The sequence below is a fragment of the Cinclus cinclus genome, unplaced genomic scaffold (genome assembly GCF_963662255.1).
Source record: "Cinclus cinclus unplaced genomic scaffold, bCinCin1.1 SCAFFOLD_120, whole genome shotgun sequence".
In the NCBI taxonomy this organism is placed as follows: Eukaryota; Metazoa; Chordata; class Aves; order Passeriformes; family Cinclidae; genus Cinclus; species Cinclus cinclus.
Window position 1 is genome coordinate 38,487 of NW_026912045.1, and position 20,724 is coordinate 59,210.

The window sequence follows — 20,724 nt, forward strand, 5'->3', positions numbered from 1 at the left end:
AGTCTTAGGCAGGAAATGCAAAAGAATGTAATGCATTATTTTCCAGGTTTTTAGACACCCACCCCCCACCTCAGGTTTTGAACTAAAAGAATTCAGTGTAGACATTTGGGATTTGCTCCATCCCTTTTCCTTCATGTTGGCCTCAGTTTTCTCTTGCACACCTTGCATGGCAGCTGCTGCTCTGGTGTTTGAAGGGTCGATGCACCCAGGTGTTTTGTGAATGCTGCAGGCAGCAGAGATCTCCTGTGTGGGCTGGCTTTCACTCCCAGGGCCTAAAGCACTGCTTCTTTCTTCTCTGCTGTTTTGTCTCCAGGGCTTTCGGAACTGTTTATAAAGGACTCGACAGGGCCACTGGAGGAGAGGTCAGTGCCAACATGTCCAGCACGTCTGGCAGCTCTCAAGGGCTCTCCCATCTGCTCGGAGCTACGGCTGGAGCTTTGGGGGCCCAGCAGAGCTTTCCTGCTCAGGCTGCTCCTCTGAAGGCAGAGCAGTGTCAGCCTTCAGAACACAGCTGGGACAGACTTGGTCCTTCTGAAGTGCCCAAAGGAATGCAAGGAGGGCAGTGGTGTCTGTCAGAGCAGGACACGCTGGCTTGGTCTTCAAGTCTAAAACCGTGAATGCGTCAACTGGTGGAGACTGAGGCCCAATTTCTCTGCATCCCAGCCTTGGACAGGAACGCTATTTAGCAGTTTTTCCATCCTGCTTTTCATCTTCAAAGGATACCTCATGGCCTAATTAGGGAGAGATCCTGCTTGGGCTCAGTTTGGGGTTCTAGTCCTACTGCAGCTGCTCACAGAGAGAGAGGGAGAGGGAGAGGAAATGAGAAGATGAATGCCCAGAGCAAAGCTCTCTCCTAAACCCTGCAGTTGTGTTTGGGTCTGGTGTCAGTGACAGCCTGTGACAGGATTCATGTGAGCAATGGATGTGCGTGTTTGCTTTCTGGTGCAACCCCAAACAGAGCAGTGGCATTTGAAATCATGACCAAATCCCATAGAATTGCTAAAGGGTTCTGGGCTGTTTTGCTCTGTTTCACAGGACCAGAATGACCTCCTGCTTGCAAAATGTGTTTAATAATAATAATGATGTTGATGATCGTCATCATCATCTTCAGAGTGGTGGTAAACTAAGGCCATTTGAGAAGACTGTAGGTGCAGAAAATGTTGTTAGAGCTTTGAGGCTGACAGCTGAGGGACCATTTCTGCAGAGCTTACAAGGCCAAATGTCTCTGGCCACGTGTCCTGTAAGCAGCCCACAGTGAGCAGAGAAATGGGCTGTGGGAACGGCACTTGCTGAGCTCTGGTGTCCCATCCCAAGGCAGTTTGGCACAGCCTGGCTCCGCTGCTCCAGAAATATTTGCTCCGTGTTTGCTGTGGTCTCCTGCCGCAGACCCCTCCAGTTAAAGGTCTGCAATGTCGCTTCAGGTGGCCATAAAGAAAATGAGTCTCGGAGAGCAGAACAGGGAACGAGCTGTGAATGAGATCCTGGTCCTGCAAGGCAAGAAGAACCCCAACATTGTCAACTCTTTGGACAGGTGAGTGCTTCAGGTCTTAAGCCATGCAAGGACCCTGCATTCATCTTTCATCTGTAGTCTGTAGCCTGTTCTGAAAAAGCCTGACCCAGCCATATCTTCCCAAAACAATAGCCTGGCAGTTCACTCCCTCCATGCTTTTGTTTGTTTTTTTCTTCAAGGTGACCCCCTTTGCTGTGTCTTATGACAAGTGCTGATAAACCATGGCAGAAATTATTTCCCTTGGCTTCTTCTTTCCAACTCGTTTCCATTGCTGCAGATGCCAGGAAGCCCAGGTTTCCAGAAGTGCCTCATTTGCCCATTTTTCAATGGCCTTGCCAGTTTGTGAAGGCACTTTGTGCAAGGTTTTCCAAACAGTTGATAACTTTTGTCCCAAGTGCTGGACAGCCTCCTTGCCTGGATAACTCTGGAAGTTGTGTTGCCTTGTTCTGGAGGGAATGGTGGAACTGATGAGTTGAGACGCTGAACCAGCTGGGGGCAAGTCTTGTGGTTCCACATTGATCTGGGCTGTTGCTAAACTGCATTTTTCACTTGCTTGCCATCTAAGGCATCTCCTTTCTCACAGGTGTCTCCTTCTCCTTCAGACTGTGTAGATTCCAAGGCCTGTGCAGGCTGGCAGGAATGTCTCTCTGTCTGATTCTACTCTCATTGACAAGTGACCTGGAAACACAACTCCACTTGAGGCTTTTCCATGGGGGAGTTGAGCAGTGCACATTCACCTCCATGCCGCTGTTTTCCTCTCCCAGCTTCCTTGTTGATGAAGATCTCTGGCTGGTGATGGAATACATGGATGGAGGAACTTTGCAGGACATTGTCACACAGACACGTATGGCTGAAGGAGAGATGGCAGCTGTCAGTCGGGAGGTGAGGGATCCTGCTTGTGCTTCCCGTGGATTGGACACCATGGTCCTTCCAAACAGGGTGTGAGAACAGGGGTGGCTCCATGCTCAGGGCTTTGTTTCCGTGTTGCTTTTATGAACTGGAGAAGAAAGAGCCTCTGAAGTGAACGACCTGCAGTCTCACTACACTTCTACTCTGTTCTTGTGCCCCTTTCCTGCTGTTGTGATACTCTGTCTGTCTTTTATTTTAGTTGATTTGCTGTTCTCAGCTTTGCCTTGAACCATTTGCCTGGAGCTTGTCTGCACTGTCTCCTGGCCTGTCGCAGCAAAGTTGCTGCCGGGAGAATTCCAAACTGCCCTTTCTTGTGTGATGTATTCTGGCCATTGATTTTTACCCTTGTGTTTCTTGTTCTCTCTCAGTGTCTGCAGGGCCTGGATTTCCTCCATTCCAACCGGGTGATCCACAGAGATCTGAAGAGCTCCAACATCCTTCTGGGAATGGACGGCTCTGTCAAACTGGGTGGGTGCTCCTGGCCAGGCACGGTGCTCCCAGGGTGTGAGTCTGTGGCTGTTTCCCAGTGACAACCAGAGCCCCACAAGTGCTGCTGGTGGCACTGCCCGGCTGCTGCTGCCAGCTGAGAGCAACTGCCCCGCACAGAGAGCTCAGGAGAGGAGCAGGGTGTCAGGAGTGGCTTTGCTCTAGGTGTGGCCCTTCCAGAGGGACGGGAGTTGGAATCTAAACTTCAAGGGAAGCAGTAAAAGCCACTGCATGAAAGCTGAGGGTTTCTTTAAGGGTCCAGTTCCATCATTCCTTGGCCACAGCCCTGAGGACTTTTCCAGCTGGCTTCCGTACTGCATTCTCAGACTGAGAGTGGGGAATCTTTGTGCTTGGTTTCCTCATTCCAGCTGTCTTTGACAGTGTTTGTTTCTGTCCTCAGCTGATTTTGGCCTCTGCGCTCAGCTCGGCCCTGAGCAGGACCAGTGCAGCTCCATGGTGGGCACTGCTCACTGGATGGCCCCAGAAGTTGTGACCAGTTCTCCTTATGGCCCCAAGGTGGACATCTGGTCTTTTGGTATTGTGACCATCGAGATGGTGGAAGGAGAACCTCCTTACTTCAAGCAAACAGGGGCTATGGTAAGAGGCAAATTCTCCAGTGTTTGCAGAGGCCTGTGAGCACAGGCTGGCCCTGCACTGGGAGGAGCAGCTGGAGGTTTCTGCACATTGGGAAGGGAACTCCCAGAGGACTCGAGCCTGAGCACAGATGAACATTCGGCAGTCTCCAGCAACAATTTGCTTTGGGTTTTAAGTTGTTGCAGCTCTTCCGTCTGTGAGGATGACCTGAAAACGCAAAGCCAGTGTATCAGCTCTAATGTTATCTTGCAGAAAAACCCCAAACCAACCCCAAAATCCACCCCCAAACCCTACAAGTTTTCTGAAGGACTTTCTAAAAGAGCCAGATCAACTCCCCCTGATTTTTCTCACTGGGAAACTTGTCTAAAACATGAAGAGCATTGCTTACCACACCCCTAGTCCAACATATTTCCTTCCTGGTCCGAGCTGCTTTCTCTGTCATCAAGCCGGAGCTTTCAGCAACCCAAACCTCCTGTTCCTTGCCTGGCAGTTTCCGGGATGGGGCATCAGGAATGCATTTACTTCAGGGTCAGTGGCACTGCAGACATGTGTTTGATGTAAGAATCCTTTGATATAACACATGCCGGCCACACTGGCTCTTGGAAATGGCCCGTAAAGCTGGTATTTGGAGAAGCAAAAATGTGCTATTTCTGATGCAGGTTCCTACTAATAACATCAGCCAACGAAACTGGCTCTCAGGGCAAGATCATTTGGATGTTGCAATGGCTGCGGCTGCACCAGGGTTTGGGGGTTTTGGCTGGCATAGAAAAATGAGCCATGAGCAGTGCCTCTGCCAGGGAGGAAACTGTCCCCGGAGCTGGGGCTGAGGAGCCAGGGTCGATGTGAGCACTCGTGGGTGTGAAGGAAGCCGGCAGAGCCCTGGGTTTGCTTTTCCTGCAGGCTCGCGCTCTGATCCGGCAGAACGGGACCCCGCAGCTGCAGGAGCCCAGGCGCCTGTCGGCTCTGCTGCGGGACTTCCTCGAGTGCAGCCTGGAGCCGGACGAGGAGCGGCGCTTCTCTGCCCAGGAGCTGCTGCAGGTGAATGCGAAGCGGCTGCAGGGGAAACAGCAGCGCAAGGGAGGGAGGGAGGGGTTTTCTTGGGGGGCCCCCCCTCCGCCAATCTCCAGTCTCGCTGCTTTTCACGAGCAAAGCAAGCAGAGCCCTCACCTGCTTTGGGCTGGCAGGGTCCTTTCGAGGTCATCTGCACCTGCTAAACCCACAGAGCAGGGACATCTTCAAGTGGCTCAGGTGGCTCAGAGCCCTGTCTGACCTGAGTTTGGATGCTTCCAGGGAGGAGGCACCTCCCACATCTCCGGGCACCCTCTGTCAGTGTTTCCCCAGTCTCCTGATAAAAGAATTCTTCCTTCGACCCAATCTGAGCCTGCTTCCCTCTCTTGAGTTTCAAACCATTCCCCTTTGTCCAGGAACTTGACTCTAGAAAGTAATGGTTCATTTCTTTCTTTTTTATCCTTTGGACAGCACCCATTTTTATCATCAGCCAAGCCTCTCTCCAGCCTGACCCCTCTGATCACTGCAGCAAAGCAACGGCGGGTGCAGCAGAGGAGATGAAACATCTGAGAACAGCTTTTTGTGACAGTAGTTAGGTCTAGTTAGGTAGGGTAGTTAGGACTGCTAGTTAGTTAGGGTCGTTAGGAGAGCCTGTTTGTTATGGCAAGTTTTGGAATAAAAAGTCTCTTAAAACCTCAACACCCTTGTGTTCCTTCCTTCTCCCCCTGTGACTCAGCTGCCCCGAGCAATGCGAGGAAACAGGGTCAGGGACTTGTAGATAAGAGATGATCAGTTCCAGAAAATGGCACTAATTGACGTGGACTGTTGTTCAGCGGCGGCCGGAGCTCGGTGAGGCGGCCCCAGCGCAGGGTCCCGGGGACAGGGCAGCCACCTGTGTCCTGCCCACAGGAACCGGGACGAGCCGGCGCTGCTCCGGCACCGGCTCCGGCCGAGCTCCCAGCGGGAAGGAGACCGCGGGCAGCCGCTCCCGCAGCGCCCCCAGCCCAGGGGCAACACGGGCCGGGCACGGGACAACGAACCCGACAGAGCCCCCCGCCGCCCCCTCCGCCCGCAGCGAGCCCCGAGCCCCCGCAGAACCGAGCGCGGCTCCCACCTGCGCTGGGGCCGCCTCCGAGCTCCTCCGCCGCCGCTCCCGGGCCCGCACACACGCTCCGGCAATGGCGCCTTAGCTCCGCCAGGGGCGCTCTGGGGGCGGCACCGGGGCCGGGCTTCTCCCCGCTCTGCCCAATCAGCGCGGCAGAACGAGGAGTGACGGCACAATCGGCCAATCGTAGCGAGGGGCGGGGCAGAAGCTACCCCTGCTCCCCCGGGTATTGCACAAGCCCAACAAAAATATTTACAAACGGTTCTACATATTCAAACATTTTAGCACAGTTTCTCCCCCTCCCACCTTTTTCAGGCATGTGTAGTTGTCCCAGTCCTGATGATTTGTTACTTGTCAATACATTCAACAAGTTCCTACTCCTTCATTGGGTAACGTTAACAAAACAACACCTTCACTAACATCACAACACAACATTCTCATTAAAAGATCTCCAAACTTCAGCAAAACTTCTTTTATAAAAGCCAGTGTTAAAAACCTTAGTGTTCACTCTAACAATTGCAAAGCCAACACTGTAATATATTTATCACAGTGGCTTTGAGCTTAGAGCTGGGCTTGGGCTAAGGAGCGCAACTGGAGTTGCCTTTGGGCTTAGGTCCAAGAACAGTGCTGGCCTTAGGGCAGGAACTGGGGCTGACTTTGGGAGTTCAAGTTAAAGCTGCCATTGGAGTGTGGGCTGGAACTCCAAACTGCATTTAGGGCTTGAAATTGCCATTGGTCTTGGGCTTAGAGTTGCAATTGGGGCTGGCTTTGTGCTTAGGGCTAAACGCGGAATTTGTTTTAGGGTGGAGCATTAGGCAAGGAGCTGGAATTGGGGCTGGACTTGGCTGTTAGGGCTGGGTTTTAGATTAGAGTTGGAACTGGGACTAAGGCTAAATGTGCCATTTGTCTTAGGCCTGGCCTTGACATTGGCTCTGGGGCTGCACCAGTCTGGCACTGGGATGAGATTAAATCCAGGAGTGTGAGTGTGTCTCAACATGGAGTGAGCTTGAGATCAGGATCAGGGTGAGCTTTGGGACTGAGCGCACGCCCAGATGGAGAGGGGGATGTTGCTGCAGGATGTCCCTGTCATCGTTGCAGCCCTGCTCAGGCACCACCAAAAGCCGGCAGGAGCTGGCTGGGCCGACATACAGGTGCTCCCAGCACCTAGAATATCCTTCTTTCCAGTCCGTTCTGCTCTCCTGGACATGCTCCCTCCAGGCTCTTTGTCACCTCCTTCATGGCAGAGCATGGGGATATTGAGTGGCTTCTACGACCCTGCAGAGTCCTTGAGAAGGACAAGCCTTGCTTAGCAACAACCAAATTCTCTACCTGTCATACACAGCATTCCCATCCTGCATCCAATCCCACCACTGTGCCACTTTCTGGGAAGAAAGGAAGCCCAGTCAAATCCAAAACAGTGGGAACATTCAGACAGTTCTCTGAGAAAATCCTAATTTATTTAACGTTAAGGCTCCTAGAATGATCAGATCTTGATCTATAAACACATTCCTGGTAGTCAGAGGCTATCTGACTGGTAGAGTGGGGGGAGCTTCCTGGAGATGGGAAAGCATCCTTGGTTTCCTGTGAATCTTTCCTGCTGCAAAGCATGGGGGTTTCCCCACTGGAACAGGGACAGCGTTCTGGGAACTGACTGTAGGCTGAACACGAGTGGCTCCAGAACACTTCCAACTGGGACACTTGCCTCTGGGAACAGCTTCTTGGACACGGCTGGGCTGCCCATTTTACTTCCAGGCATTTCCTGCCCATCTGCATCCTCAGGGATGAGGCTGTTTGTCTCACAGCCATGGCTCTGAGGGAGCAGGGCCGCCTGTCCAAAGGGCTGCCTCCCTCTGCACTCTGCCAGCTCTCACCGAGGCTCTGGCAGGGGTGAAGGCTCTTGCAGAAATATCCCAAGACTGGACATCGTCCTCATCCTGCTCCTCCACTGCTGATGCCACAGAGTTCCCTGCACCTAGGAACACCACCTTTTCTTCTGGAGGAACTTCTTCCAGCACAACACCAAGGGTCTTCTCCTGTGGCACCGCCACAGCATCCTCAAAGCTGTGGACTAGGAAGGGACAGCTCCTGGATATTGCTGCTGTGTTTCTGGCTGCCAGAGCGGCCGAAAGCGCTGAGTGGCGGCCATCAAACCCAGCGCAGTAACTCCTGGCATTCGCCAAGCCGGAGGCGGCGTGGACAGCGTCGCCGAGGGTGGAGAACCAGCCTGGGTGTGCAGGAGGGGTCTCAGGAACCGCGGAGCTTGCCAACCCCGTTAAAGTTGCTGACGGCGCTGTCCAAGGTCTCGAGTCAGGGCCTTCTCTGGGACCCCCGGCATAAAGCCACCGCCGCGCCGAGCGGGGATCGGAGCGGGCGGAGCCGCGGAGCACCGGGCTGGGGGCCGGCGGCGCCGGGCGTGGTCCGAGCGTGGCGCCGCTGAAGAGCGGGGCTGACCCGGGGACATCCGTGTTAGCCTTGAAACACACAGTCACAGGGTGAATATATGCAGGTGCTTTTATTGAAGAGCTCTGGCAATCAGGGGTACAAACCCAAGTCTCACTCCGGCACGGATTCGAGATGGACATGTTTTCATACCCTTTTCGTTATTAAACGACATATTAATTATGAAATGATAAATAAATTCTTATTATGTCTATTGTATACATTGATCTTATCCAAGCATGAATTCTTGTCATTTTCATCAGGTCCCCCAAACATCCTTTCTCATGATTCTTGTACGATTACATCATTTCTCACGATGTAATCTCTTTCTACAATTAAACAATAATTATATTCAACTACCAAACAATCATTACATTTAGCAATCATATCATTTATCATATGATGATTACGCAGATGCAGTTTCACGTGGTCTAATTCGATCCCAGGGCCTAGTTCCCTTTCTCAGGCCTACCAGACCCAACCTTTCTTTCTACCCCCCGAATCATTGTATAAAATTCCCACGATTTTAGAAACATTTTAACCCTACACTACCATCCGCACTGTGCCGGGTTCCCTGCGGTATCCGCCGCCGTAAAAAAACAACGCGGGGCCGCAAGAGCCCACGTCGGGGAGGGGCTTTTCGGCAGCTGCCCCAGGCTAAGAAGCCAAAAGGCACCGGGAAGGGGGAGGGTGCCGGGCTGTACCGGTTCCCCTGTAATACCCGCCGGCGTAAAGCCGTGGGACTGGGGTGCCCAGCCGAGGAGGAGAGGAACGGCGGAACCCCCCCGGTGGAACGGGGGTCCCTGGATCGTCGGCAAATTGCTTTTACTTCTCGAGAGGAACATAAAGCCTTTTTATTTTTTTCTTCTCCTTTCATTCGTTTCCCTTCCTTGCTTTCCCCTTCTTTTTCCTTCTAGCTGATTGGGAAGGCAAGCTTTTCTTGCGAGGACCTGTAATGGGCTGTCAGGAAGGCAGGCTTTTGTTGTGAGAACCAGTGATTGGCAGGAAGAATGGGACTAAGAGTGTTATAAATGAGAAACAAAGTCTCGATATTTAGCAAAATTTAAGTTGCTTTATTTGATATAGACGGAGCACGCAGCGCTGGGGAAAGTGAGGAATCACCGCCCACTCCACGCGCCGTCGAACCTTGGTTTGCAGCTCCTTTTTATAGGATGGTTTTCCTTGTAGTCTCCGGACAGTTTGTCAAGCAGCCATGTGGTCTTGGTAGATAAGGGACAGTAGAAATGGGGGGGTCTGGTCTTAACAGATAGGTTGGGATTGATTACACCAAGGCAGGAAATCTGGTATCGCAAAATCTTTCAGGTTGCAACTGATTATACAAAGGCAGGAAATCTGATTTTGCAATATCTTTCAGGCCGTGGGAAACCCCCAGTTTACAAACTGGTATCAAATACAATTTACTGAAAAAAACCCAATATTCATAACAGAGGATTTAAACACAATGATTTCATCATATATATTTTTCTCTATCTAATGTCCATGCTTCATTTCAGACCTAAGTATTCTGATTTCTAGAAACCCCGATGCTTTTATGATTAACACAAATCTTTTATCAATTATCCCAAGAGCAAGGAAGGAATCCCGAAGGGGACAAAGAAAAGAAGAGATATCAACAGATATACGTCTAAATAGCCTCCTGGGAAGAAAACTAGCCTGGTGGAAACATGACTCCAACACCAAAGAATTTAAGATGATACAGTATTGTATAATAGGATAAATTAAGAGAGAAATTAAGTCCGACTATGTATACTGGCCGTGGGATGGGTCACATGAGGAATAGATGCGTCAGGTTTTAAACACCCGTGTAAAAGCTAAAGGAAGAACCCCGGTGCAGATCTGGGAGAGGGGATTTCACACTGAACAAACTTTCTAGCTCTGGCCTCTCAGTCCTGAATCTCAAGGGAAAGCTACTTTGTGCCCCATTCCATACAAACAGAAAATCCTGGATTTGAGAGAAAAAACACTGGCTTGGGGTGTGCTTTGTCTTCCTGCTCCCTTTTGTCACCTCCTGCCTTTTTCTCTCTCTCTGTGAACACTAAGTTTTGCTGTACACTTTCCCTCGGATAATTTAACTGCTTACCATATCAAGTGTAACTGTTGTTCTCCACCCAGATTTAACAGGAGCAGGTGCTACTTCTCTTTCAAGATAAGATTCAGGTTAACAGCATCACTTGAGTGCAGTGATTTCAAAATGAATACATTACCTTTCTCTCTTTCCCTCGGAAATGAGCTACTGCCACCTGAACTTCCCCTTCCCTTCCTCTCCTGAGCCATGGAACAGCCCCACTGGCATGGCAGGAGCTGGGCCGGGGAACTGCTGCCTTTGGAGTTGCACCTTCTCCTCCCGTGGCCAGTGCTCAAAGCCCAGAAGAAGTGCTCTGTGAACTTTGAGTTCTGGCAGCTGGGTTAGAGCCAACATGGGAGGAGGAGAAGGTTCACCAGAGCCCCGCTACTGCCGTGCTAGCTCCAGGGCAAAGACTGGAATGGAAGCCAGCCCATGTACAAACCCCATCTGCTCTGCCCGTTCCTGTGGGAATGAGCTGCTGCAGAGGGGAAGATTTGGGTGAAATGTGGTTCTCTAAGAAGGCCATAACTAAATGCTTGCATGGGGATTTTGGCTTCTGGAGCAGTGGGGTAGGGCTGCTGTTGTTTCCTACCCCTACATGCCATGATGATGTACAGGCTGAGGGATGCCATGTGTGCTGTGCACTGGCAGTGATCCTCAAGAAATCTTTCTAATCCTCCCCTTCCAGCTAGTCAAGCCCCCACCAGTAGGAAGTGGCTCTGCTAAGCCCACTAAGAGAGCTCGAAGATTAGTTTGTGAGCCAAACAGTTGAATATTGCCTAGAGGGGGGTAGCAGGCAGTAGATGTGCCACCATTCTCTTTCCAGGACACCACTGGGAGTACTAGAACACAGGTCTGTGAGGCTGAGTGGTTGAATATTGCCTGGGAGGGTGGCAAGCACTGGATGTGACTCATCTGATGTTGGCACTGGCCTGGCCTTTCCTGTTTGTGCAGAGTGAGCTCACTGTCCACCACTGGCTTTCTCTTTCCAGCACAGATTCTCTGTGTGTTGTTTTGCCCTGGAAGGGAGATTTCTAGGTTGCCTTTGTTTCTTCATTAAAGGCAAATGATGGTGGGCAGAGCACTGCAGAGAGTGAAATGAAGAAAGGAAGAGGGTTGGCTGCCCCTAAGACCATCAGAGGAGAGGAACCATCCCATTGTCCCCACCCCCCCGCGACCCTCCCACCCCCCCGCCCAAGTGACCCTTGCCAGAGGGAAATAACCAAGAAATTGTCCCCAAAGACAGGGTTCAGGAATGCAGGACCTATCTGCCTGTATGTGTGGGGGGGAGGTTTGGGGGATCGAAGAACTTGTAGTGACATATTTTAACTAATTGTAGGCATGAAGCCTGCCACAATATCCCACCCATACTCCCCTCTCCTGTCCCCATCACCACTGTGTCATGATCCCACAGAGAGACCCACATGGGGGTCGGAGCCAGGAGGGCTCTAGAACAGTGTTGTGCACACGTGTGTCAGTGTGCAGAACTGGACACACTTATATTCTCTAGTGTGTCCAGATGTAAGTGCACCCATCCTACTTTGTACAGTGTACGTGTGTGCAGTGTGCACAGCACTGTGCACATCTGTGCACTTCTGTGTACACGTGTGTTGAGTCTGTGCACAGCTCTGTGCTTGTAGGTGTGCACAGCTCTGCAGGGGTGAGCATGGCTCTGTGTGGGACATCTGTATGTTAATGACACTGCACGTATGAGTGTGCACGAGCTCTCAAGTACAACAGGTCTTGTGCTTGTAGGCATGTGTGCGTTAGTGGACGCTGTGTGTAGGTGGGTGTCTGAGTACCACGTATGTGCTGGTGTGCATGGGTTTGGTGTGCATGGGTGTGTGCTCCTGGGGTCTGTGTGTGTGTGTGTGTGTGTGTGTGTGTCTGTGTGTGTGTGTGTGTGTGTGTGTGTGTCTGTGTGTGCCTGTATCTGTGTCCACATGTCTGTGTGTGTTTGTGTCTGTCTGTCTGTGTGCCACTGCTGGGCTCTGCTGGCTGGAGTGGCTCCTGGCTCTCTGTTTCACTCTCTTCTTGTAGGGAGAGGAATTCGGCCCTATGTATAAGTGTGCCAAAAATTTATATAAGGTTGTGTACAGTGATTTCCATCAAATTTAGTAGTGTTTAAGGTTCCACTGAATCCCTGTAAGATGTGCATGCTTTGCACGGGTGTCTTTGGAGGGGAGTTTGTTCTCTAAATAGATTTCACAGTCATGTCCAAAGCTTTGATTTATGCCGAGCTTTTAAATCTGACATGTCAAACAAGAGTTTTTGAAATACACCAAGGAACAAGTGGCATTATTATGTGCATCCACTGCTGCTCTCACCCACGGCCCCTAGAAACTGCTGCCATCAAGACAAGAGGCTCTGCCAGGTGCATAAGCCCTCTATAAGTGTAATGCTCCTTAAGCCAGTTTCCTTGTGGCAGCAGTGCTGAGCAACTTCCATAGGTGAAGCCTGTGGGGCAGTACTAGGGTGGAAATAGCCATGAAGAATAGATTGCCTGCTACTATGTATTCGTTCAACAGTGCTTCCTAAGTCTGTGCTCTCTGGCCTCTGCCTGAGTTTCAGACACATCAAGCACTTCAGTTCCTTGTTCCGACACTCAACAGGAAGCTGCTATGTAGAAAAATGCCTCCTGATGTACATTGCCTTCAGCGTCTGTCTTTTAGAGAAAGGCCAGCTTTTAACCCCTCAGTGGGGAGGTCCCTTTCAGGTACTGCTCACCACTGAACCGGCTGTGCGAACCGCAGAGTGGGAGTGGACTCATGTCGAGAGAATTAAAGGTCCAGTTAAAGAACCCAAAGAATAAACTGTAACATCCAGACTGGGTGAGATAGAACTGAGCCTCACGCACAGACGGAGAGATAATCACAGAAGCAGGAAGACATTCAAAAAGTAGGGTCAAGCTTCCAGCAGATGGCTCGAAGATTGTTTTAGCACTTTAAGTGGGAGTTGGAACCATTCCAGTTATTAATGTAATGATTTTTAGTTTTCATCTATTTACAAACAGTGGTTTGAGTCATTTAATTTCCTGAAACTCTTCCTCCTTCTGTTAAACAGCTAATCTGATCCCAAGGCATGGTGCAATGTCTTATTCTTCATTTCAGTGGATTGATTGGTAGGAAGGTCAGGAGCTGGAGCTGTCTGGGTTATTGCTATTTTGAGGAATGATAATATAGTCTTTCAATAATAATAATAATCAAATGTAAACCTAATTATGCTACTGAAATTATGTATGGAGTTTCTTTCACCTGATATGAATTCCTTTGGGAATCCCTCAGGGGCTGGTCCATGGATTTGTAGGATTTGTTCTGGTGTCTGCTAATCTGGTCCCCATTTTTGGCAATGCCTTGCAGCCAGGGATGCATCAATTGATCACTTTTCTCTAATTAAATCATCACATACTTGGATTCCCAACTGATTTTTCTAGGCTCGCAAAAACACCCCAGTGCTCTGGTACACCCTCTAGAACCTGGGCAGTGACAGCACGTGTTGGAGTGGGGAGAGGGATGGTTCCCTCTGACATTTGATAGTAAAGTTTTCACAACCTTCTCCGTTTGCTGTTTCCCTTTGCAGCTTAACCAGTTTCTGTTGCAGTCAGATGTCCACACTATGGACTCTGCCTTGAGCTGTGCAAATTCCACCTGTGCAAGCAGGCAGAGCTTGGGGTGGGGGACAGAGGGAGTCAGCCCAATTCCTCCCCCAGGCAAGAACACCTGGGTACATTTTCCACACTTTGCCCCAGCAGTGTTAATTTGCATTTCTAAAGCTCCTCTCCTGGCTGCCTGGAGCCATTGCTTCTCTTCCAGAGCAGCCATTGGATAACTCACAGGTGGACTTACAGAATTTGCTTTATTTTTTTATCCTTTTTTTTTCCTTTTAAACAGTATTCTATCAACTGTTTATGCTTTAAAGCTTCATCCTTAAAGCTCTTCTCATTTTGCAAAATGCAGCCTAAAGGCGAGCACCATAAAACCCAGATGGAAATTTTGCCATCACTAATAGCCATTGAGGAAGATACCCAAAAATTTCCATTGCAATCAAGTTTTTTCTACTTCTCCTAGCTGTAAAAATTGATTGTCACTTCCCTGGCCCAAGTGACAGTAGAAAAGTTGGATTATTAACGAAAAATTATTCTAATGGTGTAATTTTTGTCACTGAAACTGTGGGAAAAACAAAAACTCTCCAAGACTATCTTTACTGTTAAAGAGTCAAGGCGTTACTTGATTCTGGTCAGGATGGGTGACAGAAATAATTTCATCCACACATAGCCCAGGTGTGCAGAGAAAATCATGCCATGACACATGCATTTTACTAGATTATTCCTAAACTGTATACAGTCTGAACCCATTGCAATGCGTTGCTTTAATGTTCATTGCTTGCAAGTTGTGTAGTTCTCACTATTTGGTTTCCTACTGGACCCGGATTTCTCCCCCTCTGATGTTAATTAGGTCCAGACTCCTGGATTTCCTTGTCGGCCTTTTCCAGACCAGGTGTCTCCAGCTGTGCAGGGGGCAGGGTCTGGGGTGGGTGTTCCTTGATGGTTGCTGATGGTCCTTGATGTTCTGTTAATGGTCGTTATGTTTGTGGATATCTTTTGGGTTATTCCAGTCTGTTGAGATGTTAATCTCATCCCTGTTCAGTGGGGTAGCATTCCATAAAAAAGCCTTTAATATTCCTTTCCCGAAGGGGCAGGCAAACCAAGTCTGAGTAGGGAAATAGGATGTTTAAAAATGTCAAGTGTGTATATTTTCCAAGCATCGACTCGCAGGCAGCCCAGTGTGTGAGTGGAATTGAGAGGCAGAGTGGAATTCTGCCGCTGTCTTCCCCAGCAGCTGTGGGAGTGCAGGCACAGAAAGCAGCGAAGCTCCAGCAGTGGCAGCAAGGATTGTCCCCAGTGGCTGGAGATGCCGAAGGAGGGTGCCCAGGCAGAGGATTTCAGCAGAGGATCTGTGGGCAGGCCCAGGGGCTTGCCCCGCTGTGGAGCCCTGGCTGCTGCTGCTGCTGCTGCGTTGCCTTCAGGGCAGGGTCAGTGGCAGCCTCCCATGCTGGTGCTGCAGCCGGGAAGTCCAAATGTCCGGGGCTTCAGAGACCCTGAGCCGAGGGTGAGGGGTCCCCCCGTGTTGAGCTGTGCTGGCGGCTGTTTCTGTGCTCAGGGACACCTGGAATGGGCCGGGCCACTTGGCCACCAGTGGTGCTTCTTTGCAGTCCTTAGGCAGGAGCCGATGTCCCGCTTGGATGCCGTGAGCAGCAAAGTGCCAAGGCAGGCTCTGTGCCAGCCCAGCTTCCTGTGGGAGAGATTTGCAAGAGACAGGATTGTGGTCACAGACTGTTTGAAATATGTATCCCTTATCTGCACCGCTAGTGGGTGGGGAATTAGCAGGGTAAGGAATTCCCAACATCAGTTACAAGGGAGAGAATTGAGTGTCTGCTCTGGCTCTTATTCTTGCCCAAGCCAATGGTAAAAGCCTTACCCATGGCATCTTGGTTTCTATCAGCAGCTTGTGAAGGAGTTTCTTTATTTCCCTCTTCATTCTTTCTACCTGATCAGAGCTCTGGGGGTGCCAGGGCTTGTGGAGGTCCCTGTGGTATTCCTAAAGCAGCCATAGCCACTGAAGGGTCTTTGCTGTAAAATGAGTTCCCCATGTGAGTCTGTTGCTTCCCCAATCCCTTATCTTGGAAGTATTTGTTGTGGAAATGCCTTAAGGAGAGATGCAGTGATTGCTGAAGAATTCCGAATTGCTTTTGCCGGCCCGTTGGCTGACATGCTGTCACCAGGAGATATTTGAGCCTTCCTGCAGGGGGCATTTCAGTCCCAGGCTCTTGCAGGCACACACAGCTCTGCCGGTTGAGCTGACCATGTGGGCGGTAACCTGGGCTTGGTCTAATTCCCTTTCCTTAATCAGAGCGTGTCTTGGAGCTCTTGTCCTTTCTCCTGCCCTTGAAGAGCCATCCATAAACACATTTTGTCCCTCAGGCCAGGGAGTTTGTCCTGAATCTCTCCTAGCCTGGCTCTGGAGCTCTGTCCTTGGAATGCAGTCATGGGTGGGGAGCACCAAGGCCGGGCCCCCCCGCACTGTCCTGGCAGGAGCGGCTGCAGTGGGGACCGAGTGCGGGCGGGAGCGGCCGAGAGCCCAGCGCTGCCCCAGCCCGACCTGCCCCAGCTCCATCCCTGCCCCTCCAGTGGGATGCTGTGGATTTGTGGGGAAGAAGGAGCCGGCCGTGGGTGCCTGGGGCAAGAGGAGAAGGGAAGAAGAAACACGGTGTCACTGTCCACCAGGGCATCCACACTGGGGAGAAGCCCTACGAGTGTCCTGAGTGTGGGAAGAGCTTCTCCAGGAGCTCTCACTTGATCCAACATAAACGGAGGCAGCACCAAGGGAAGCCCTGGGAGTGGCCTGAGTGCGGGAAGAGCTTCGTGCTCTGCTGCAGCTCCATCCCCCATGGGAGGATCGGTGTTGGATGATCCCCAGTGAGCCCCGTTGGGCAGAGCCCTGGTAATTCCTGTTGGGTCGGGGGAAGGTGTTGGAGACTTTGCTTTCCCTTCTCCTTGTGCTGCTGTGATTTGGTTGGTAATAAATTCCCTCCCTGTGCCCAAGCTGGGTCTGTCGTTCTGTGCAGGTGCTCGGGGCGCGATATCTCCTGTTCCTTCTCTCAACTCCCGGGACTCTTCTCAGCCAATCAGAGAATGCGATGGAGAAGATGCAGCCAATCAGGGAGAGCAGGTCTGATGACTCCGCGGTTGCCGGGCAGACCCACAGCACCCAGTGTTCCCCACCTGGACCCCGCCCTCCCCGCCCAATCACGATCCCCCCGCGGGGTCCCCCCAAGTCCCTCCTCAATGCCCCCCACTAAACAGAGCTGGGTCCAACTGGGAAACTCTGTTTGGAACACTGGGAGCAGCTGGGCTGGGGCAGAGTTACAGCAAGACTGGGTAGGACACACCACACCCCCAAAATCAGAGTGGGGACAGAGCGGGGGGGTCCTGGCTGGGCCCAAGGCCATGGGGAGGAGCTGCAGCCGCTGCTGGGTCAGGAGCTCTGAGGGCAGAGAAAAGGGGGTGACACCTGGCTGGGAGCCTCAGGGGAGCACACACGCTCTGGGGGAGGGGGCATATGATCCCTGGGACCTCCCCTCACCTTCTTGTGCAGGTAGAAGTGAGCTCCGGTTCCAGGAAGAGTAATCCTAACACCGAGCTCCCCATCCCCCTCAGGACCTTGCTGCAGGGGGGTTTCTGGCAGCATTTCTGGGAGTCCACAGGGGTCAGGACCCTCCAAAACCTCTCACAGACATTCCAAGCCACTCCAAGCACCCTCCCATTCACCCCCAGCCCACCCATTACTCCCTTAAATCTCCTCCCAATCTCTTCCCCTCCTCCTCAGGACCCCCCAAAGCCCCTCCTGTCCCTCTCTGGATCCTGTCCCTCCCTACCATTTGCCCCCCACTGCCCCAGGACCCTCAAGCCCTCTCCCAGTCCCTTCCCAGCCTCTCCTGGGCTCACCAAGAGCCCTTCCAGTCTCTTCCCAACACAACCAACCTCATTTCAAGCACATCTTTTCCAGGCCCAGACTTCTTTCATCCCCTCCTGACTGACTCAGACACTCTCCGAGTCACTCCCGACAGACCCCAATACCCCTCCCAGCCCCCGCAGTGTCTCCCCCATCCCCCTGCACTGTGGGGTGTGGGCTGTACCCCAGTGCCAGCTCGGGGTGTTCCAGGCTGATGTACTCCGCCTGGCAGCTGAAGGTGACCCTGCAATGGGGAGGGGATTCTAGCAGCACCAGGAGCTGGTGGGTCTAGTCCCGCTTGGGGACCAGGTCAGTGGCCACCACATGCCCTGAGAGCTCCTTCTGGCCCTGGAACCACCTCAGCTGGATCTCAACAGGGTAGGAATCCATCACGGAGCAGAGTGGGGAGCTGGGGCCACGCTAGGAGCTTGAGTGTTACAGTGAGATGGATACAGTGAGGAGCTCTGGGAGAGAGTGAGGACACACTGGGACCAACTGGGGTGAACTGGGAGAGATGGGGAGGGCTGGTGTGGTACTGAGAGAGACTAGGAATGAAACTGGAGAGAATGGGGGAACACCGTGAGTGAACGGAGTGCATTGGGACAATAGGAGAGAGGGAATAGGTTAGGGATTGGACTGAAAAGGACTTGGAATGGACTGGGAGGGACTGGTGGGTCACCGGGATAGATGGGAGAGATTTGGATGAGCACTGGAAGGACACTTGGAGAGAGGGTGGAGGTTGGGGAGTGGGTTGGGAATGGAATGGCTGTGGACTGAGAGGAATTGGGAGGGAGTCTTGTGACACTGGGAGGGACGGTGAAGACAGTGGGATGGACTGGGATGCACTGGGAGAGCCACAGGAGTTCCTTGGGGTGAGGGTACAAGAGGCCCCGGGGATGGGCACAAGAAGGGCTGACGTGTCTCAGGTGATTCCCAGGGAGGTTTTGAGGGGCTCCAGGGTCATTCCCAGAGCAGGGCCTGAGGGGACACGCTCTGCCCCACGCTCACCTCTGCGCTCCACGAGGAACGGTCTGGGCAGCTCCTAGTTGTGCCGGCAGTGCCTGTGCACTGCAGCCCGTCTGTACTCCATCCATTCCGGGTCCCTGTTGCAGTACCTGGCAAGCCTGTCCCAAAGGAGATGTCCCCACGTACACCCCCACATGGCTGCTGAAGTGCAGGAACTGCTCCTGCTTGGAGATGTTCCTCTCCACGAACCTCACTCGGTTGGTGTCGCTAATGGAGTAGCACTCGGACTTAACCATCCCCTGAAACAGCCCTGTGTGTGCAGGACACAGGCCCCGGGATGCCCCCCCAGCAGCCCACAGGAGCCAAGAGCTCCAGGGCAAACCCAACTCCTCACCCCCAGTGCCCCATGGCCACCATGGGACCCTTCTTGCCGGGGTCCCAGTTCCTCTTTTCCACCTTTCTCTGCATTTTTCTCCCCCTTTCCCAACACTTCCCAGTTCCCTTCCCCTAGCACCATCCCTCCCGCCCCATTTCCCTTTGTCTCCCCAGCATCCCCTCCACTTCCCTTCCTGCCCCTCCCGCTCACCAGAGCTCTGCGCCTCCAGCCCTGGGGCTCCCAGTGCCACCAGTATGGCCCCAGCTGTGGCCACACGCCCCATGGCCAGCACCGGGCAGGTTCTGACACCTCCTCCCTCCCCAAATTCCCCTGGCGGGGGGTGCTGGGGGCAGGGCACGGGTGGAGTCCAGGTGAGGAGCTCTGGGCGCTGTGGGACTGCCTGGACCATGAGGAGTCATCAGTGCTGCGTGCTCTAATTGGCTCAATTATTTTAGTGCCTTCTCTGATTGGCTGAGGAGAGGCCCAGGAGTTGAGAGGAGGACCGGGAGAGATCCCGCCTCAAGCTAGAGGTTGAAGAACATCCAATTCACAAGGCATGCAGGTCATCTCCAAGTGGTCCCCACACTCCTGTGGGAGCTCAGTGCACTGAGGATCTCAGGAGGGTTACCAAGTGTCTGGTGGCCAAATCCAGCCCGGCGCTCCCTGCGGTTGCGGGCACTCTGGGAAGGGTTCAGCTGTGGGTCAGATGGCCGGAGAGTGGGTTGGTGGTCACCTCGTGTGTGAGGCAGGGATTGGCTGGGGAGATGCGTGGACACCACATGACCAGAGAGCTGGCTGGGTAAAGGGACACCTCAACAGCGACACCACAGTGACAGGCAGCCAATGAGTGCTTGTTTCAGTAAAGTCTGGGTTAAGTTTGGAGTATATAAAGGCTTGGTTGGTTATAATAAACGATCTTCTTCAGAGCAAGCAGGCACGTCTGTCTGTCTGTCTTCCTCATTGCTATGCATGACCATAAGATGGGCATGACCATGACCATGGGATGGCCATGAGGATGACTCAGCTATGACCCTGACATGACCATCATGTGACTGTGGCCATGAGTTGACCACGAGGCGATCATGAGATGAGCCTGACCATTTGATGACCATTGCTGTGACCATGCTCATGAGATGATCATGACCATGAGAGGACTGTGACCACCAGATGACCATGACACAACCATGAGCATGAGATCGTGACCATGAGAGGAAGTTGCCCACGAGCATGAGATGACTGTGATCAGGAGATGACCATGAGCATGAGATGGTGATGCTCAGGAAATGACCATGACATGACTGTGGCCCTGACCTGACCACGAGATGACCATGACTATTTCATGACTCTGAGCATTTCATGACCATGACAGAGCCGTGTGGTGATCAAGGTCATATGGTGACCATGAGGTGACCATGAGTTAATGATGGCCATGGGCTCATAAAGACTATGACAAGAACAAGGGATCAGCATGGCCATGATACAATAATGACCATGAGACGACCATAACAATGGGAACACCAGGAGTTTGAGGTGACTGTGACCAAGAGATGACGGTGACCATAACAGAACCATGGCCGTGAGACTACTGTGACCAGGAGGTGATTCTGAGATGACCATGTGATGGCCACGACCCTGAGGTAACCACAACATGACCATTAGAGGATCAAGACTGTGACATGATAGTGACCATGAGATGACCATGACCATGCAATGACCGTGTGTTGAGGGTTAGTT

General features: G+C 52.1%; 1 pseudogene; it reads right to left on the bottom strand.

Moving 5' to 3' along the window:
* Window positions 1-18,535: 18,535 nt before the first annotated feature.
* Window positions 18,536-19,273, bottom strand: LOC134057101 (H-2 class II histocompatibility antigen, I-E beta chain-like; annotated as a pseudogene).
* Window positions 19,274-20,724: the final 1,451 nt, after the last annotated feature.